The sequence below is a fragment of the Rhipicephalus sanguineus genome, chromosome 5 (genome assembly GCF_013339695.2).
Source record: "Rhipicephalus sanguineus isolate Rsan-2018 chromosome 5, BIME_Rsan_1.4, whole genome shotgun sequence".
Classification (NCBI taxonomy): Eukaryota; Metazoa; Arthropoda; class Arachnida; order Ixodida; family Ixodidae; genus Rhipicephalus; species Rhipicephalus sanguineus.
In genome coordinates this window covers 59,756,530-59,778,813 of record NC_051180.1, presented here as the reverse complement: position 1 = coordinate 59,778,813, position 22,284 = coordinate 59,756,530, and the positions used below count along the sequence as shown (strand labels likewise).

The window sequence follows — 22,284 nt, the reverse complement described above, 5'->3', positions numbered from 1 at the left end:
TCTCACTTATGTTCACCTGAAGCAAACAATGACAGCGATATAGTTTGGAGGAAACAACCGCCCACGAAGCCCCATTCGACCCAAAAAGGAGCTAATGTAAATACGCAGCCCGGCGCGGTACGGAGCCATCACAGCGAGGCGCAATAGCCTTGTGGGCAAGGAGGGGCGACTTACAACGCTCGCGGACGTGGGAGCGGACGCGCCAGCGCGTGAGCGACGCGATGCCGCAGAATAGGCCAAAAGACCGTGCGCTCCTGGGTCGAGAAACAAGAGCGCGAAGAGCGTCGGTGCGAGCTTCGTCCTTCTCCACGCGTCGCGCTCTCGATCTCAACGTCCACACGCACGCACACGTACAGAGCGTGCGATGTTCGACACCGGAGCTGTGCTTCACCGCCGCACGGCCCATTTAGTTGCGAGCAAGGCGCGTGATGAGGCTCTCGTTTGCTCCGACACTTGTCCCAAATGAAGCTGCGTCTAAAGCGACCCTGGGTGGTAAAATCAACGGTGCCTCCAGCGAATGAAGGGGCGTACGGATGCAAACCCCGGTGTCTCTCTCTCTCTCTCTTTCCTCCAGCTTCGCATCTCTTCTTCTTACTGCAAGTGACGCGTACTCGTTGTTACCCTTATCGTATATTTGTTCCTGTTATTTATATTTCCCCCCTTCCGCTCTTTTTCCTTGTCTTCTTTTCTGTAAGCACCGGCGGTCGGAAGAAGCGCCAAAACGATATGCCGTTTAATCTGACTAGTAAAAGTACCCCGCCGCTGGAGCCTTCTTAGGAAGGGCACAAAAATGTTTGCACTGCCGGCCTTCTCTTGCTGCTCCCGTCTTAAGCTGCTTCCATTGGGGCTGTTGTTTCTCTGTACTCCTTCCGCTTTTTGGACTGCCGCTAGCTTCTTTCGGTGTCACTGCTTCCTGCTGCCGCTTCTACTATATAACTCTAAACGATGCAGCGTGTGCGCAGGACGGTCCTCGACGTCTCTTTCTACACGGTGCCTGCTAGGCGCCGCGTATAAGACTACACCCCACGCGGGATTGCCGCTCCTCGTGCTCCGTGTTTTGCGCGATACTTGCGTCCCCGCGAGGTCGTCCTGCTAAGATTACACAAAAGTGGGCGTACTGCAGTAATGGTCCCATAATGCGATAGTCGGTTGCTCTCGGGTTTCGCTTTCTTTGGAGTCGTTATACGGCGTTTCTTGACGTCGTCGTCGTGTTGCGCTTCCTTTTCCTTTTTTTTTTTAAATTTGAAACCTGCAATTTGCTTCCTTTAAGTTTATAGCGTTGTTACTGCGCTGTGGGTTCCACTTAAAATGCCGCGTCACTGCTCGCGTAATTTAGGAATATATCGTTACAAATACTACTAATCTTTCATAATCGTTCGCAATAATAATCGACGCATCTTGAAACGTCGTCCCGGCAAACTTGATTCACCTTCATAATCTGTGTGCTTCCTCGTCTTTTGTATCACGTAAATAAAAAAAGAGATAACGGAATGTAACTTCGCTTCATTGGTGAACCGGACAACACGAACTTTCTTTACAGAGAGCACGATCTACCTAGACTCCTAACTAAGCGGAAAGCACCCAAATTCACCGCGGTGCCTCAGGTCGCACGACCTCCTTGGTCGATAGTATAGTGATGCAGAACTATCGATGGTACTATCGATACTATCGATAGCTGAGTCACTATCGAACTATCGATGGTAAAAGATACTATCGATAGCGCTATCGATAGTAAGTACTATCGATAGTTTAATATCAACAGCGCGAACTCATTGCAGAATAAACTTGGTTCCCCGTGCGTGTGGTACATAGTGGAGCCGGAGGAGCAGGCTGAAGGGCAAGAACGTTGACATGCTTGAGTTCTTCACCACAGTGCTTCGCTGACACATGGTCATAAAGTCGAAATATTCAGCTGTAGCAGAAGGGAAGCCATTACATGCGGCGGGACTCCGCGGCTTGAGATTTATATTGCATTTTATTATTTCAAAATTAAACAATTATCAAGAACTAAGTTTGTTATTTATAAGATATAACTGGTCGCTTTTAAATAATAATTTACTGATGGACATATGCCGCCAATATTACTGCGCAAAAAATTTCTCTCGCCAAAAATGTGCTCATAAATTAAGCGCAGCTGATAGTAGGCTATCGCGAATATTTTGGCAGTTTGGCTAGCCAGTAACAGCATTGTTATTCGTAACACTATGGATAGTTTGTAACGTGGTTGTGACGGTGAAGAATGCTGACGCAAGACGAGGAAATACGAAGCTCTTTATTTGGTCAAACTTGTGCCCAGAAAATCAAATCTCAGAATACAAGCGATACACGCTGCGCATTGATAGCGGCGAGAACAGTCGCCGGCCGTCGAGTAATCTGATAATCGGTGGAACGCTTCTTTTATGTCAGTCATCAAATCTTCATGCGTTATCGCTGATCGCTGGTGCTCGTGTAGGCTATCGAATAAACTTGACTATTCGCGTCCGGCGCTTATTTGTAGCAATGATCTGAAACAATCGCGAAGCCTCTCAAACATTGCGGCGCGGTCTGCATCAAAAGCTGCTAACAGTCTGTGGCTGACACCCGAATACATCAAAACAAAGCAATAAACGCGCGTGGCAGTAATATCGCTCGTAATATTACCGATGGTACTACCGATTCGACTATCGATAGTTTATCGATAGTAGTACTATCGATAGTTTGTTTACACTATCGATAGTTCCAAAGAAACTATCGATACTATCGATAGTCAAATTACCGATAGTTCTGCATCACTACGATAGTAACCGACAGATTAACTTCCTAGCAACATCGTAAATAGCTGCACTGCGAAGGGGGAGGTACTACTCTTTTGTCGTGCAGCTCAGGAGGTTGCAATCTTATGCCAAATATTCGAAAGCTAAACAAGAAAAGCAATGAATGAACTTGCCCCTTCATTAACGTTGAAGACTTCCTGACTTCCTGTGCTCGGGGCTCCGAAAAGCGTTGAAAAACCGCCCCAGTGCTCAATACGCTCACACACCACGTCACATAGTCGCTTTATTGTCTTTTCTTGTTTATTTTCGTTCTCCCTCTTTCTTTCGCAAGAAACACCAGTTTGTAAGTCTAGCGGCTAGTACTATACAGACTTCACCATCTTCATTCATACACACGCACTGAACAACACAGCTACGCACAACCCACAGACGAGCACATCTAACGACTGAGCTTGTACGCAGAAGCAAAGTGTTCTGGGAGCAATTATGGCGCCAGCGCGTAAAAAACGCCGCGCACGGAAGAAAGTTAAACGACCCCTGGAGGCATGGGACGTCCTGGCCTCGTCTCACGTTTTTGTCTTACTATTTCCCTCCTCACTTTCTCCCGCTTCATGCATGACTCCGCGGTAGACGCGCGCGATGCGTTGCGCGGACGAACACAATGGCGGCCTGCGCACGGAGAAACGCGTTCGCCCCTACGCCACGTCGTTTGTTCACGTCCGTGTATACAAGATGGCGAAAGATGGCTTGCATGCTGGCACCACGTGAATCTGACGTTAAGGCGTGTCTAGAACGCATTTCGGCTACATCTTTTATGGGGGCGTCGCCCTTTGTTATAGGCGCTTTTTATATCGGTTAATAAACGCAACGCTGTGCTCACGCTTCTATTCGGACCGGAGGGGCGTTAAGTGTGGTTATTTAATAAAGTAAAAAAAACTTGTGCTATGTGTGTGTTTTCAGCATGAAACCAGAGAGGGCTTACGGCTTGAAGTGAATTCGCCAACACTGTGCGATCGCCGATTCCGAAAATAAGGTCGATATACTACCGAGCTATAGTTCGCATTTCTTTTTAACTTTGTTACCCCAGCCCGACAGATTTGCTTCCTCTACAGCGGCGTGTTCTTGTTTATCTGTACACAGAGAAAATATAATACGTAACGTGAAACACTACAAGTGAACGACGCGTTATTACGCTTATTAAACGGGTCTGGGGAAAAATTTTCGTTCCCCCTGGATGCGCACTTCTCTCCTTAATCACGCATAATCAAGAAAAAAGAAACAACTAGAGTTGCCGAAAGAGTACCAGTCAGGAAACTCAAATGGGCGTGTAAGACGGTACGCATGTCAGAAAACTTGCCCACGCTGCCTATTGTTGTAGAAACGTCAGTAAGGTGATTACCACACGTGACATCTCGAAGTTCGGACACATCCTATACGCCTGAACTTCTTCACGTATACGCAAGGAACGCGCACGCACATGCTGGCGCCGCTGTGCAACTTATAGAAATACTGCATATTTGGTAGGGACGTTTGCATTCATACAGCACAATATTTCGCCGGACATGTTTATGTATAGTCTTCATCGTTTCTCTTCATGACGTGCAAACAATGACTGATTCTTCAAGTTTCCTTCGCGCTACGAAGAACCTGAGATCCGTCTCTCTTTTTTTCAATTCAGCTCAGATGGAAGCATTACCTGGATCCAATGCTCGCAATTCAGTGCAGTCTTTTAAAAAAGTGCAAGAACAAGCACAAGAGCCACTTGGCGAAGGCGATCGCGCGGGTAACCTTAATGAGTCCGCGCAGAGCGTGACCTTGTCGATTAAAGTGCCTCACTCGTAGGCTGCACCGTCGGAGTACGGGAAACCAACAAATTTGAAGTGCTTCTCCTTTAAGGCGAGCGAATGACACTGCGATGCTCTATGGGCAAATAGCTCTCCTTAATTTCGACAGCGCGGCACCACTTGACCGAGTTTTTATCTTTAGCCTTCCCCTTCAGGACGTGTAGACATCAATAAGAAGAAAACACGGAACGCGTTACCCGAAAGTGCGGTGATTAAACGTGATTGCAACACTGTCGCTGGAACTTCAACGCGGCTAATGACCGGGACCGTGTTCTCTTCTCCCACCAGGGAGCAGATTTCCTTTTAAACGAATAATAACATAAGAAATAAAGCAAATTAGCCGTCTTGGCTGCTTCCAATTGCTTAACTGTCGAGAACAGGCGGCGAATTAGACACACATTTTTCTACGCGAACGATTTGAAAAAAAAAGGAAAAAAAAAAAGAGCTGGGTTGGAACACAGAGCGTTAGGAAACTAGGGATCGACGACCGAACTTCGAGAATTTCATTACGCCAGGTGAACTCTAATCAAAGTAATCGATTTAACGATGCTCGGCGTTTTCGTTTTTCACCTATTCCAGACGAACATTGCGCCAGAGCAGTGCATTTTTTTTGTGTGTGTGCTGCTCTATTTAAGACACACCGCGACATTTTCAGCATTCCGAGCCAAATCTACGCACATACAGCATGCGGTGCTGATGATGCTGCGAAAGGCCACAAACTGCAGTAGTTTTTAATAAGTGCTGAAGAGTCATCGCTTGCAATCACTCACAAATGCACGCTCTAGCGTTTGTGTCGGCGCTTTACTGTAAGCCAGGCCCGTAGCCAGGGCCCCCCGGAATTTTGGTGAAGTATGTGTTTTTACCAAAAATAAATAATAAAAATAGGCGTTTTTCACATAAAGTCAAGATTTTCAGCAAGTGCCCCCCCCCCGAAAAAATTCCTGGCTACGGGCCTGCTGTAAGCTATACATTTTTGAGCTTCGAATTATCACGGATTTCGCCTGTAAGGGTATTTAGTTTTTCTCGCTCTAATATATATTAGAGCGTCCTTGAAAAGTTTTTTTGTATGCAGTGTGCAGAAAGTTACGCAGTACGTGCGAGGTAATTACATTGCATACGAGGGACCGTTGATGTTGCTGTTTGTCCGCAGCATAATCCAAATCATGTATTGTCAAACAAGCGGGTATGTGGATAAAATAATTGAAGACCGGCATATAGACACTCCACGCTGACATTTAGGAAGCGTCGTTTTGTTGGTGATGCTTATCTGCACATGTGATCGTTTCACTGCTGCTGTAGCTCAAGTGAGGATATCCCTACAAGTGGAAGGCGCAGCTATTCCTGCAACAATAGCACATTTTCGTTTTTTTCTTCCCCGTCTATTCAATAAAACGATTTCCTTACTTTTCAGACCATCTTGAAAATATGACACTAGCTGACCTGGTAAGGGGAAAGTGAACGTTTCCGGACTGTACATTTGTAGGAAGCTCCCCTTAACTACGGCCGCCGGATGTATCCATCCAGCGGCCTTGCATTTGCCGTCAATGTCGCACGAAGGCGTGGTGCGCACGCCAACGGTTGCAATGCGCGAGGAGGTGCTCCCGAGAGGCGCTGACGACGGAAGCCAGCGAGACGGTCCCCACGAAAGACACACGGGACAGGGCACGCGCGAGAGCCCAGTGGGTGCAGACCGAGAGCTCCCCGCCAGCGGCGCCAAGGAGGGCAGGCAGCCCACCTAATAACCGCGGCTTGATTACCCCAAACCAGAAAGCGAAAAGGTTGCGAAATCTCCTTCCCGTGGAGCGTAGCAACGCTCGAGAACAGCCCGGTGAGAGTGAAGCATAGCGAGAGTGCAAGAAAGGGGGTGGGGTACTTTGTGTGCGGGGGGGTTGGGGGGGGGGGGGGGAGGTATGAGGATGTGTAGAAGACGTTCGCTTCTGGCGATTCGCCGTGGCCCCCTTTTCCGCCGCTGCCGGTCGTTCGCGGGCCGCTCTCCTCTCACGCTTCTTCCGGCGCCGGACATCAAAGGACGATTTGTAGCAGCCCCTCGTCGAGAGTGCATTTTTGTCCCCCTGCGCGATGCTCCGGGACGTAGTACGTTTCGCGGGACCAAAAGGAGGAAGACGATGCTGCTGCCGGACGCACGCGTGTGTCTCTCGGAGAATAGAAAGAGCGCGCTCAGCATGGGCTCCGATGGGGCCCAGTTTATCTTTAGTGCGTATGGTGCTGTACGTGTCGGCTGAGTGGGGTGGTGGTGGCGTAGCGAGGAGGTGGTGCCGGCAAATCATCGATCGCCGAGTTCGGCGCTCCGAAAGAGAAAAGGCCCTTGGCCGCGTTTTCCTCGCTCGCCAGCGGGTATCGGCAACGTCGACTGGAAGCGCAGCGCGATGCTTTGAGTGTCCGCGAAGAAGGGGGAGCACAGAGGCTCTAAGAGGGAAGTCAAATAGGCCGTCCGTGTAAACACGACGCTGTGGTGCGCCGCTGAGGATTACGTGCTCTCGGGTCGTGCTGGGACAGGGATCCCCGGTGAAAGAACGTTTTCTTGCCCCCTTACCAAAGGCGCGACGGCTTCTTCAGCACCTGCGAAGTGCTGACTTGCTTATACGGTTCCACGATGCAAATCTTGTTCCTTTCTTATGCGCTCCGTAGGCGCTCGCAATGCCATCTCCGCTTCGAACGTAAAGGGCGTTGACCTACATTATTGTGGCTCTAAGGATAACAGACGCTGTAGTTGACTTGCTTTCTAGGTATGTCAAACTTCTTGCTGCTTTTACTTGCTCCTTAGATATAAATATCGGTTCTCCGCGCTCACACAATGTTCCTCACACAGCGACTGCGTCGTGTTTATGCTTAATCTCTGTCCCGTTTTCGAGCAAGTTTTACAGCAGTATGTTCTCATGCCAACCAGCGCGGCCAACCGCCATATCGAAATGCAGAGTTTGTTGACAGGCGATTTACGCTCACACGACACTTTCGCAACAAGTATTTATTCTCGTGCCGGATACTATCAATGCCAAAAGTTCGCCAAGGTCCCTAGTGCAAGCAAATCAAAGGAACGTCACTCGTTTTAAAACCTAACCGCAGTTTTAAGCACTTTGTGCATACCTGTAGGTTCGTGCTTGTGAATGCACAGCACAGGGATCACTGATGGGAAGAACGCAGAATTCTCATCTCCGTGTAAGATCAATATCTTGAAGAGCTGTGCATAGCGTACGTTCTGAACACCAAAGGCGCTTTACGATTCCCTTGACCAGATTTAGCAATATCGTAGATGGCGCTACATCGTTAGTGGCTTTTCTCGAATGGCAACAGCTTCTTCCGGCGTGACAGGCCCGAAGCGAAAACAAGCGCAATGAGCCAAGCTTGAAAATAGCTTGCATGGAGTATGATAAATTCTATTAAACGCCCTATTCTTATCTCTCCATCTTTATCTCCTAGCTCTGAGCAGTACAACTGCCACCGTGCCACCGTGCAGCATTCATCCAGAATCTCAAACCCTATCACCCTTAGCTGATCGACTGCTTTCTCCCAAGAGACGAAAGCACGCAACGGGCCTCTATCGGAATGTCTTTTCTTTGTCACTTTCGGCCTGGATTCACGACAGCGTCTCTCTTATCGCACCCTCATTTCTCCAGCCGACGCCCTTGACTAAAAGCATGCATGTCTCCGAAATCGTGCTCGATTTCGTCTGCGGTGAGAAACATCTTCGGGGGCCACACAAGCAGCTTGGATTATGGGAATTCAGAAGCGCGCATAAGGCGCCGCACTGACGGGGCGGACCCGTCATTGCGTGCCTGCCCTCGTGGGAACTCGGACCCGCGCATTGTACAGAACAATTGATCAAAACGTTAGGTCTCCAAGGTGGAATGGGCTGGTGAATCGTTTGCGTGGCTTCAGTGAATAATCTTTTACTAGCAGGCCCTTGCATACTGCAGTGGGAGAGTTATTTGCAAGCTACGGTGGGTAAATGGCCATTATAAGTCAAAATTAAGCTTCTGAACGTGGAGTCAAAGGAACGACTGGTCACACTGCCACGATTTACTTGGCTGAGCAGCTTTACTAAACGTGACGGAATGTGGTTCCGCCCCAAAACCCGATTCGAATGATCAGGAAGCCCAATTATGATGAAGTATGAATATATATAGATGAACAAACGAAAGTCACGGCGAGTCGCTGTTGAAGTAGCCCATACGAAGTCGATGCTTGTTTGCTCGGCACATTCGCGAAACTATAGTTCTTAGGATGCTTCCGCGACATTTTGTCACGGAGCACAGCCGTAGAACTTGCTATGAAATCTATTCACTGCTACATATTCCTTACAGGGCAAATTAGGTTTGCATATATATATATATATATATATATATATATATATATATATATATATATATATATATATATATATATATATATATAATTACGAAACGTATCTTCAAAGCTGTAGGAACTAACTATACAACATTCATATTGCACGTATCACTAAGCAACAAACGTAGGATATTTTATTCTTATGCTACCGTTTTAACCCTGCAGCGTCATCGATATTTTCTTGACATCCTGGAGTAAGGCAATGTTTAATGACGTGATGCCGCAACAAGGTCACGTATCATGATATTCATATTGTTCATACAAGAATGAGCATGTATGGTGCGTGCAATTGTCCCGGTGGCGCTTGCGTGTGTACACCGATCCGATAACACGACAGAAGGCGACTATCGTGTCGTGAGGTCGTGCGCCATCCGCCTTGCGTTCACTGCATAGTACCGAATCTGAGCCCATGTATTCGAGCCATAATTGTCCGTAAGGGCAAATTTTAGGGTCGCTGCACCTTAGATGACTTAAAGCGGCTCAAGCGATAGAAAAACACACCTCTGTCAAATGAGACGCACAAGCGGAGCAATAGACGGCCAAGATTAACTGTCTAAGCTTTCACGCAGCAACTAAGTTAGCAACAAAACCTTTGTGAACTCGGTCGGCTCCTCAAGATTAGAAACAAGTATCCTGAACTTATTGAAGGTGCTCTGAAGGGCGTGGCATTTTTTTTTTTCACTTTAAATCGTCTGTGCCTTTATTCGAAGAAGTAAAGAATACAAGTGAACCTTGTCGTCCCCATTCATTAATTCATAAAAAAAGAATAGCTTCCGTTTCTCGCGTTCGGGCGTCTCGCATCAGTCACCGTATGCCCCCACCTGCAGTGTCAGCCTCCTATTGAATAGGCTTTAGTACTCCCGCTCTACAGCTTCCGTTTGTTTATATTTATTTTATCGCGCGCCTCGCTGCTCTTCTCTCCGCTTTCTTTTACATCTTTCTTTCCCTTTCCTCCTCCCCTTAGTGTAGGGTAGCAAACCGGATGCTACAATTCTGGTTAACCTCCCTGCTTTTCTCTCGTTTTATTATCTCTCTCTCTCTCTCTCTCTCTCCTACATATCCACCACCTCCCGAGTACCTCGATCGTAAACGGAGAGCTACTGAGCCTGCAACTATCCTCGCTCTTTTTCGTTCTTTCTGTACCTCCGGCCAATCTAATAAGGCGTGCGCCCCTGCTCGGACTTATCTCGTCAGGGCCAAGTTTTCCTCGCAACGCCTCCATTGTCACAGACATAAGCGGGGAGGGGGGAGCACGGGACGGTAAGACGCCGCGGAGTCGACATCGGTCGCTACTCATCCACGACTTCTCTGGACACGGCAGGACGGCAGCGACGTTTTCGTGGGAAGGGGGCGACGCGATAGGCCTCGGTGCGCGCCTCCCGTTAATTGGCAGCACCCCCGAGGACAGCGCGAAAGAGACGAGAGGAAGAAGCCACCGGGGGTTCGGGAGGGGGGGGGGGGGTTAGAGCGTGCCTGGCCTCACCTGTTCTTCCTATACGGCCAAGGATGACGGCAAACAAAGACAGCGGAGGGTCCACGCAAGCAACTGCAGCGGCGGCCGTTGGCGCGGGGCTTCTTTGGCAACGCGATAATCAGTAGCAGCGAGCGAAGAGCCTGCGGGCCGGCTCAGCGAGAAGAGCCCAGGTTGGCATATACGCCGGGAGGGCTCTCTTTCTCGAGCGCCAGCTCCCTGCGTCTCAGCTGAGCTGTGACATGTTCGTGCGCTCGGCCTACACCGGGGCACCCGCAACGGTGGCGCACCCTCGCCTTCCCGTTTTCCGCTGGTGGAGAGCAGCCGCTAAATTAATTACCACGTGTCGGCCGATCGGCACGCTCGGGCGCCGCTCGGTCGGTCAGACGCGTGCCACTCCAGCACGTCACGCTTTATCAGGCGCTCGTCGGGAGCACCGAAAAAGGGGAGTGGAGGAAGCTCCACGCTAATGCCGTTACTTCTGCTAAGAGACTTACACCGGGATCGCCATCAATGGAGCGGCGCGCAGCCTACCGCCGTGCAAACACACGAGCGCCCTGGTAGGCGCCACGCACCCCGCCAGTCAAGGAGTGCGCGCAGGGCAACTTTTAATTAAGTTGCCAAAAGCGTTTTTTTTTTCTTTGGGGGGGGGGGGGGGTCGCAAGCGCCAGTCGTCACTTTGGAAGCACGCACTTGGCACTACGACAGATCTCGAGAGGATTATGTGGGCGAGAGAAATCAACAGATTCGCAGGCCGCTTTGAATAGCTCGGAAACAATGCGCTTCGCCGATTCTCTTTGCGTGGTCGAGGCCTGCGCGGCGTTGACAAACCGCAGGAGAGGCCGCTGACTCTCGTTTTGTAACCACGCACTTAAACAACACGCGCTCGTGAAGTAGACTAAGTTTGCCCGGTCGCAACAACGGAACAATTAGCCGAGACGTAGCGCAGGTTATATCCCGCTGTTTTTGGTAAAGTAGTGCACCCTCGATTTGCACAACTATAGACTGAATGAAAGCGTTCGTTGAGCCACCGCGGGGAACTTGGTGATGACGAAAGCGGCGGCATGCGTCCTACCGAGAGCCCTGAGAAGACAGCGCTTTAGGAATGACTGTAGTGGACTGAACCTAACAAGACAGAAATAAGGTGTACGAAGAAACGGTGCATGAAGCATGGCTAGCAACCCAGTGGTCAAATATGTCCTCTCTGGTAATTCTGTACGATGCATACTCGTGATAACTTGTCCGCAGCAATAATCACTCTTGGTATAGCAGGTCAGAAAATCAGGAAAACATTTTGGCATAGCTGTGCGAATTCAGGCAAAGCCAGACATGAGAAAAAAGAAAGAAATGTGGGCTCGCTGACAGCATGAATCATGGCCGGTGAGTAATATTTGCTGAAATTAAAAAATACAGATATTCATGTATCTGAAACAGTATTTCTGTTGTGCAAGTTGTTATTGGGTTGCCATGAATTCGGAAAGCATTCCCCTCGCAAACCCTCTTTGATGTTGGCTGGCCGCTTTATCTAATAATACGCCCAGAATCGAGAATGGCTGCAGCTTGCTCTTATGGACCACTCTACCGTGAGAGCTATCCGTGAATATGAGCCTGAACCCTACTTATGAAAAACGTTGTCCAACTAGAATTGTACCAAATAGGCGTCAGCCAACTGGATAACGTAACCCATATTCGATATGCACCCCAGCAATTTGTACCACGCACTCCCAATGAGTGGAAACGTTCTGCTGCCTCGACGGTCGTAATGGCTGATCACTAGCTATTCAAGGACGTCATAGCTAAAGCTGTATAGCTGTAGGAACTTTTTTCATCACATTGTTAAACCTGAATAAACGGACGCCATAGCTAACAGTGCACACCTTCTATAGGTTCCATTTGTTCTTGCATAAGATCGAAGATGAAAACCAGCAAAAAAAGAACATCGGACACAGCTGTTTTACCTGCATCTTCAGTCACGTACCAACTCGCCCAACTCTCGGCATTATTGCTGCATCGTTCTTGTATACATAGCGTTTTCCTTTATTAACTCCAGTTCGTTCAATTTACCCGTTGCACTTGTAACCACTCCCCTATATAATACCGTAATGACCCTGAGGGTATGCTAAATAAATAAATAAATAAATAAATAAATAAATAAATAAATAAATAAATAAATAAATAATAAATAAATAAATAAATAAATAAATAATAAATAAATAAATAAATATTTTTAGTGAGGTCTCCTGCCGGCTATTGACAAACATAACTTCTTGCGGGCCACAAGCCTGACCGAAACTTTGTAAACAGTGTAGTCTATGTATGTATAAACATACTTAGGAACAGTGAAAACAGCAACAAACAGCTTTCTGGATTTGGCCCTCGTTTTTCGTTTGCAACATGTAAAACTTACATCCCTTTCTTTAAACTCATGCGTGTCTTCATTCGACCGGTGCGTTCAACATTACCCCGTCTGCTATGTCAGCTTTTAGCCGACAACTTTCTGGGACTTTTTTAAAACGCTGACGTCGGCTGCAGAAGGCGTCCATCCATGGTATACTCTGAGACACTTTTTCAGAACCGCGGCAAACTGTGATACATTGTGCAAGAAGTTTTAAAGCAATGAAAAAGTTCGCGGGGCAAAATAAAGAAAAACAAAATATGGCTTAAAGCGAAACGCTCCGCGCGGAACGCCCGCCATTTATTTATTCGCTCATCGACTGGAACGTGTCGCCTCAGTTTCGTAATCGCTGTCGACGCTAAAACCGCCGGCACCAGTGCATTACAACGTTGAGTTCCTAATGCATGCGACGCGTTCTTTTGTTTCGTAATTCGGCTGTTCGAAGTTGTTATTCGCTACGCATTTGTCACGACAGGACCGAACGCTTATGGATGCGCGTTGCATCACGTGAGTCGACACGGCCGCTCGGCAGCTCGATGCCGTGTCCCGAAGCGTTGTTGTGTGCGTAGGCTTCAGTCCTTCCACCAAGCGAACGGAACGTGCATCCGCGCGCGTTAGCCGAGTTTCGCCTGAAGTCAAGTTGAAACACGCGTGTAGCGTAAGGAAGACAAAAAAAAAAAAGAAAATACAATTGCAAAATGCGACCGGGGTTTGCGGACACGGTATTGGTGAGAGCCTTGCGTGACTCTTGTCAGCGTCGAGGCCGCTGTCAAGGGGGTCCTCCTTCTGTAAAACTGCAAGAACGCCACCGGGCGCGCACGAGCGGCCAGTCGAAGCTTTGAGTGCCTGTCTCGTTCGAACAAAAATAAGGCAAAAATATACGAAGAATAACGGAGGGGCTACAAAAAAATGTCGAAGGGGAATGTTTTTCCATGTACACGTGCCCTGCTGGCGTGTTTAGTGGGGGTGGTAGAAGGGCTCCTCCATTATCGGATATCAATAAAGCGACCACGCCTGCTGTACTATAACTCACTCAAATACGGTGCAGCGTCTTTGAAGCCCAGGATGGGATCGACCAATCACAGCCGGGACTCACCGTTAGGGCTATATTCACAAGCAGGCGTCCCATGTGGTTGGTATAGTGGGAACCGTATGTAGTACCCACGTTGCGAGCAACGACCTTGAACTCGTTAGACGCGGTTGGTTAGCGCTTTGGTGTCGGCTAACCGCACACATATCGCGCTTATACGAAAAGAAGTGCGACGTACACCAGCCGTTATGAAGAATGACGCTGGGAGCTTGCAAACTATAACCTGCCGTTTGTTAACTTGCCGTTTTTTATTAGCTCTGTACATGACCCGAAATTATGCTTCGCAAATAAAAAAAGTTAACTTACTTTTCTCAACATTTCGTTAGCAAAGGCGGTAGACAGATGTCAAAGAGAATTTCTGAACCAGAAGCTTTGCGAATGAGGCCGCAACCTGGCAAACGTAAGTCCCTTGCATCGCGGCAAGCTGGGGACTTGGCCAGGAATCCTTTTCCGTAGCTTTAAATTCGGCGGCGCAAACCCAATAATACAAACGTGTCGTGGTGTTTTGAAACTCTCAGCTCAGACGTTAGGGTTAGGTGCTATAAGGCTTTCGAGAGTGAACGTATAAACCAACAGTACAGGGACTGCACCCCAAAGCTTCTCCTCTATAACATTTCTCTGTTGACCTTCGGTAAGGATATGAATTTATCTTGAATAATGCAAGCATATTAATTCCTTCTGTTTACTTTTGGAAATACGGGGTTCAGTTCTAGAATATGATCCCGACGTCATCGCCGAGGCCCTTCCCTCAATGACGCCAGATTCGCAGGTTCAACAACGCTGCACGCTTATTCAATGCGGTGCTGCATAGGCTTTCCAGCCGCCGCCGGCAAATGCGGCGGCAGTATATGCGTGCTCCGCAAGGACAGCTCGCGGCATGCAGTGTTTTGCTCTTTTTCCGTGCAGTGAATATATATACCCTGCCTTCTCTCGCTGGATTGAAACAGAATGTGCGCCGTGCACCAAAGATAAGGGAGCTATAGTTGCTCCTATTTCCGCCGTTTCGCAGCACCCAGCCCCTCTCTGAATCGAGCTTTAAGGCGCTGTGCTTTTACAAACACCCAATCTTCGCAGCAGAGATTAAAGAATTAAAAAAAGAAAAGAAAACGAGGTGATCTGTATATATAGAGTGGCGTTTTCATGCGCCGCTCCTCACCCCCCCCCCCCCCCCCCCCCCCCCCGCCCTCCTCGTATCAAGCTCTTTTGTCTTGAACGTTGCTTAACGTGAGGTAAAGCAGACGCGGTCGTCTGAAAAAAAAAAGAAGGAAGCGTTCTATGCTGGCTTTAATTAATTCTGAATGCGGAAGAGAAAAATAAATTGTTCGGAAAAGTACAGAAGCCGAGATGGAGGGATTTGTGCGGTACAGGGATGGACTGTTCGTGCAACACGTTTTGTCGTTCGACTCCAGCAGAGTATAATTTCAGAATTTTTTAATACTTTAACTCGAGTAAGTAGTTCGAGGTGAATTACTTAGAAATTTAAATGCGGACGGATCGAAAGATAGCGCTGCGCGGCCCCGATGCATGCAGATTTCAACGTAGCCTCATTAAAGTCATTTTCGTTTACGCATAAAGCAGGTTAATTGAATTTTAACGCTGTTCGCCTTTTACCTCTCTCATGGTTCGCGAGTATCAAAGCACGTACCAGTCACACCAGCTACATTGATCACCTGTTGCAACCTTGGGTCTGGTTACAGGCGAATGGTTAACTGAAGCTTTTTTTTTTCTTCCTGTTAATTGTCAAAACATCAGTTCCAAGTTCGACGTCAGGGATCGCGTTAAGTGCTTTAAAAGACTTGAATTATGAGCTAGTTGGTGTTTCGACATTAAGTTGGTCGTGCGCTTGTGTTCGTCATCTTTTCTGTTGTCCCGTTTCGTTGCGCTTTTAAGATGAATAAAATGTCAAGTTCACTTCAGACAAGCCAGCTGTAAATCTCTGAAGGGTAGGGTGTGCATTACTACCGATTTATGTTAAGTAGCATGAGTGGATAAAACGGCTGCAGGCGAGACGTGCGTCTCCTGCATATACAACTCTTGCCTTTCGCTAGTAAAAGAAAGAAATAAAGACGTAAGCGCCAATCGTAGCATTAGCTATCTTGAGGACACTGAGCAGTGAAAGAAGTCCGCAATTTTCACTCGCCGTGGATGCAATTATGCATATTTTTTTGCAGCAAGAGAGAGAGAGAGAAAAGATTGAAAATGAGGACAGCAGGCAGAGATTAACCATATATATACATGCGTATGTCTCTTTTAACTGCGATGTAGCTAAACTTCTTCTGGATGTTTTACCTCGTTCATATCGCCTGCTTCTTTCTGTGCAAGTGAAATCGTCTTGAAGGATTTTCTTTTTTTTTCTTTTTTGCAGCGTATTCCAAAAGCGACTGGGAACGTAGCTCCCCTCCCCTTACCTTTTGACATAATATGCTTTTGACATGATATACCAGATCGCAGTGAAATATACTGGCAGTTTGTTTTATTTCTTTATATTCTTCTGCAGCGCTCCATGTCATTGTCCTTAACCAATGCTTACCTTCCAGGAGGAACAAAGCTCCCAACTGTGACATAATACCTACACTAAGCCTAATGAAAATCCAAGCCGAACGTTTACAGGGAAGATATGACGCTCATCTCTCTTGATTTAATGTTGCAAGATGAACGTGGCTTCATAATACAGGACGCTTCACAGTAATAAGTGCATGCAAAGTACCTCATAAGCGCCTTTCTTCATGTATAGCCCCGTTGTCACGCTTAAATTTGCCTATCCGTATTTTCTGTCTCAATTCACAATGCACAGATGCCTATAAAATCCAGCAACAGAGGTATTCTAAGAGGACAAGTTGGGAAATTTGTTGAATGATGCTCAGTGCAATATTATGTCTTCATGCCCAACGTCCACACTTCTGGCAGGTTTTATTCAATATGCGCATAATGATGTCTCTATATATAGCCGAATGCATGACTCATGCATAATGGTACACTACAGCATCGCGTAGCTATGTCCTCTACATCCTTTATTTTCTTGACCTCGGCACAGCCTATCTTCTCGCATTACATTTATTACCAGAGAAAGTAAGAAAATGGGTTCAGGAGGAAAAACAAGAAGAAGCGGGTTTATGCCGCTCCTGCGCCAACGTGCAATACTTACGCGAGTGCCTTTGTTTCATTGCCTTTTGTTAATACAGTGCGGCGTACACGTCACTCCCCAGAAACAGTGTGGCCTTATCACCAGCAGGAAACTATTCTCCCGTGTAAATATTAAGAAACACTAGAGCAGCGAGCGACGTCGGGTTCTATAGCTTTCCGAGAACCAATATAGTGTTCGTTTGCTGTCGCCAAGTGTTTGCTATTTTGATCTTTAGTCAGCGGATAAAGCAACAGCAAGTGCTTCCATCGTAACCACTTGACGTCGCTTTTATATGAATTGAAGCTGTATACACAAGCTTTAGCGGTTACAATAAACAACCTATCTACTCCTTTCACACAGTCTCATTCTCTACCACACATGGTTGGCCGGCGTACGATTTAACGAACCTCCGACATACGGGCAATACAGGATTGTTTGTTTGGCCACTCAAGATGATAAACACGGATCGAATTCGCAATAACATTTCGTCTTTAGAGGTGCTTTTTTTCAGTGACGGTTTTCCTAAAGAAAATTTCTTAAGGGTGTGTGTGATGGCTAGCATTTCATTTTGTAGAGAACATGCATATCGTAAACGCTTTTCGTGGTTTTCAGTTCAGGGTGCGTACTCACAAACATTTCTTAGTAGCCTATATTCGTTGTAAGAGCAAGTGTCATCCCAATATGATGCGGAACATACATGAAAAAAAGGTTTCCTATGTGTGCCCAGGGCTCGTATTTGCAAAAGTATCTGATCACAAGACAAATATTCAATCAATACCGATGCCGAACATATCACTAACGAAAGCGGCAAGCGAACGGCAAGAAAGAAAAGGTGTATGTACTCGGCCCCGGATAAACAGTCAAACGACGATATTCATTTGACAGCCGTTCCAGTTAATTACCGTTCAATATGAGACAGCCTCCTGGATGGCTCAGTTAATGTGGCGCTCCAATTCAGCACGAGGTTGCGCGTTCGACTGCCGGCGGGACGGCCGCATTTCGACGAAGATTGAAATTTATTCTGCCACAGCAACACATAAAAAAAAACATGTATATTAGTGGAATGGATAATGGGAAGGGGCAAAAAATGGGAGTAGATTCCTTTTGTTTGCATTAATATGCAGGTATCGAAAACTCTATGTCGCCAAACTTACATTTACTGTAAGCTGCCGCTGACGGCGTAGGTATTTCGTTGGCACTTGAAAACTCTCCGCATCAAAAACACATGTCGGGCAGCAATGTAATGAGGCTAGGCAAGACTCATGTGTCATTTCATGCCCATGAAGAATACGAGCGCGAATGCGAAGAACTGAACAGGCGCAAGAGTTAATCGAGGCACCTTTGTGCTTCCTGAGGGCGACTGGCGGCGTTAGCACATTTTGCGAGACTGCACCTCTTATTCTGCGGCGTTCGCACATGTGCAGTGTAGGTGCAGTCCCGCACGCATGCGCGAATCCCCCACACATTTTCCTCCACTCTCTCTCTCTCATCTTTCTGTTCCCCTTTTTCCATTATTTCGTATAGGGCAAGTAGACCGCTGCATTTATCTTTAACCTTCCTGCCTTCTGCGTTTCGTTCCTAGAAATTATCGTTCCCATTGGCTCTGCCGTCTGCTTACGTCACTCGCTGGTTACAACATATGGTAGGACGGTTCCGACTGCGGCCTAGATACAGACATAGCATCCGGCTCCGTTTTCTAGTTTCTCAGCCAGGACGAGTGTCACGTTGTACGCATGGTTACGGCAAAACCCGCATTCGCAAACGCATCGCAAGGCGTAACGAGGCGATTCATGTTTCTTCGCCGCTACGTCCGGACGAATAACACGGCACAGCAAGCTTATACATCCCAACAAAGCGAGAAGTAACAAAAAAAAAAAGGAAGAACTAGGAGATGAGATATAAACGAAAATGGTGGAAACCAGGCCGTCAAGGACCTGGAAAAAAAAAAAAAGAGGAGATGCGCATACGAAGCCCCGTCTTCTTCGCGGACTCATACGCGCGAGCAATTAGCGTCGGTCAGTGCGCACCGTGCGACTCACGAGAACAACGGGCGACAGCATGGCGTCTGCGGCGGCGCCGACGAAGTGCCGCATCCCGTCGCGGTCTCGCAACTCCAAAATCAGGTGTGGCGGCTTGTCACGCAAGCGAGCCCGCACACACACACAGACGCGAGCAGTTGCGGCAGCGTGTCCACGCAGGCGTGCAACACGCGCACATACATGCACACACACGCACGCACATCTGCACACGTAAAGAGAGAGGACCCGGCAGCTTGCCCTTACGTTCACGCTCACTGCGTGCACGGGTGTGCGGTCTCGCGCACGCGCACATAAGCATCGTAGGCAAGAAAGAGCGAGCACACTCAAATCAACGAACGTACTAACTCACACGAGTGAACACACGGGCACGAACTCGAGTTTTACACCAAGACGCCGAAACCTTCGTATGAACTTTCGCGAGACGGAGCTCGACCGCAGAACCAGACGGGACGAGAAGGGAGGAGGAGAGAACGGGAGAGGGACGACGGGGCATTGTGTTCAGCGCTGTTCTTCGAACCACGGTTTCTGTGCGCTCGGATTGAAACAATGGGCCATCTTCTTGGCGCAAAATGACCGAGGGGGGCGAGGAGAGCGCGCTTGCACTCAGACACTTCCCATGCGGTGGCAGCGACCGGCGATGCGAAATTGCGCGCGCGCCGCGAATCGCCCCACCGTCGTCGCAGAGGCACTGCGGGAAAGCCACCTTGCGGTTTTCCGCCGAAACCCCGATTGTTTTTCTCTCAACACGCCCAAAAGCGAGGACGCGTACGCAAAATATGGACCTGCTGCCGCGCCTGTTGGTACGGAGCTCTGAATAGAGGCCGCACTTTGGGACTTTGTCGTTTATTTGGTTTTGTGACGCCAGTTGCAGGACGCCGGAGAAAGGGATTCTGTATCTGCAAACATCGGAAGCCGGTACAAACGGAAGCGTGAATTACGCGGGCTTCCAGAGCAAACCGAAGTCGTAGGGGCATCAGCGCGCGCGTTCGGGTTTTAATAACCGCGGGTGAGTAGTGGTTGAAAAAGGGGCTTTCAGGAAGTGCTGCCGCCTATGCTCACAAAAGATTTCGAAACGTGCGTGGGCGGTCGCCAGCTGGAGCAGTGCGTTGCTCTGGAAAACTTTGGCAGAGAGTCCGATAAGCGGGCGTGATTATTTTGGCGACCGTATAGGAAATTCGTGTCGGGTGCCGTTGAAAGAATGCGCAAACAAACTCCTGGTACGGTTTTGTTCTCCATTCGACGGGCGCATTTATGACAACATAGGTTGTGCTTGGTCCTCCTCCTAATTCCTGGCACAGATTGCGATATTACGCTTGAAAGGTGCTGTCACAACCGAAGTACAAATGTGTTCTTTCGTGCAGGGCCCTTCGTTAAGAGAGAGAGATGTACATGGTGGAATAATGAATTAATAAAAGAAAAATAAGCACACACACCGACTGGAGAGATGAATTACAACAGATTAAATATTACACTCAACCAAAGTAACACAACAACGATAAAATAGTCACTAGTTTCTGAGTTGATTAATTAGTCTCATCGCACAAAGATCATATTGCAGTCTCTCAATGCTAATTAACAAACGCTCCAGATAAGGCATCGCGTTTTCCCCTGAGGCAAGACAAATAATCTATAGAAACTAGTAAGCCACAGACAGCTTAAAATTTCATCGCATTTCCATTAGAGAGCTCATACTTTCGGCTGTATTATTTAATAGTGCTCTCGAGTGCCTAAAAGAAGAATGAAGTTTCATTATTCTGCAATGCTTTTCTCTCGCTCAAGTCTAACTACAGCGGATTATACGCATATACCCTACCGAGTGGTTCGAAGGCGAAAAGAATTAAATTCGGCCGCGTGCCATTCAGAAACAAACGCGCGACAGCGACGCGTGCGTTACTTGCAACATCTTACTCGCAACAAGGCCCGCTGAGAGGCACTTAGTGATTAGAAAGTTTGCGATAGCGAGACGCCTCGCAGACGCTATGTATGCAAGAGAGAGAAAGAATGCCGGGAGAGCTGGCGATACGAGATGCGGCGACGAAGATCCAAAGGCTTTCTTTTCTAAGTCTCGGGCTTTAGCCTTCCTCGCATCGCTCTGTAGCTGTTGTCGAGAGAAACATTTCACTCTGGGGCGACACTTATCCCCAGCTGTGCAAGTGTACGTGACACAATGCCTTCATCAGGGTTTTAACACGAAGTGCGCGCTCTTATTTACATTTGTGTCTTATACTTCGTCGCTGCGCGCTCCGAGTGTCGAAACTGCACACTCCCCCGAGATTTAACCCCGTGTCCGCCGATTCCGTTATTTCTTCTTGTCATTCCAAGAAGCGCGCGGAGAACGAAGTTTAGCGATCGGCGAGCGAGCGACACAAAAAAGACAAAAAAAGAGACGCTTTCCTCGATCGCATCGTTTCTACATCAGCCCCGAAGCAGAGCGCGTCGTCGTTGCCTTTAGCCCCGCGCCGTCTCTCGCAATCTTCCTTTTCCTGCGCGGCGGCAATTCATCGAGCTCTTCTCTCACCAGGTTGACGAGAAACAACCGCTGAGAAAAAGGACCCCTATACAGCTGAGTTACATCTGCAGGAACACGGCTTTTCGTTCCCTCTCCTATTTTTCCTTAGTTAAAAACTTCGCTGCCCCACTTTTTTTTTTTTTTTTTTGTTCCGGGAGCCGACGAACGAGCTCCGATTGCCTCACCTTCGACAACATTTGTCTTCACTCCCGCCCCCATCCCTGAGCCCGCCAGCCGGGCTTGTACACGGCGAGACCGTGCTAGAAAACATGAGCAATTCCCAAGCTGACGATCGCTTCGCTAGCGCGCGAGCCAAGTCGGCTGCTGCGGGAGCTTCCTAAAAGCTCCGTCGACGGTCTGTTACGCAGTCAGGCGTGTACGGCGAGCGCTTCTTCTGCTCCCGAAAAAACCCGGCGTCCCACTGAGATCGCAGTCATCCGTTGTTTGCTCCCTTCCTAAACCGGAGATTCATGGACTGCAATAGGAAAACGAGCGGGCGACGCCTGTATCGAAAACTGTGAAAGGTCTTCGAACGCACCCCTTCCGCACGCGAAGTCGCTGAAGCACTTTCGAAATCCTGTGCCCATGTTAACGTCCGGGTACCGAAAAAGTTTACCGTAGTTAAAGGAAAAAAAAAACTAATGTATCGCGTGATTAAATGGCATACACATGCAGAAGTTGTGGTTAGGACAGG

At 48.1% G+C, this 22,284-nt stretch overlaps 1 protein-coding gene across 5 annotated transcripts in view; it reads right to left on the bottom strand.

Moving 5' to 3' along the window:
* The window catches only part of LOC119393692 (hemicentin-1), a 234,632-nt gene that overhangs the window by 210,832 nt on the left and 1,516 nt on the right, over positions 1–22,284 (bottom strand). The window lies entirely within an intron of this gene.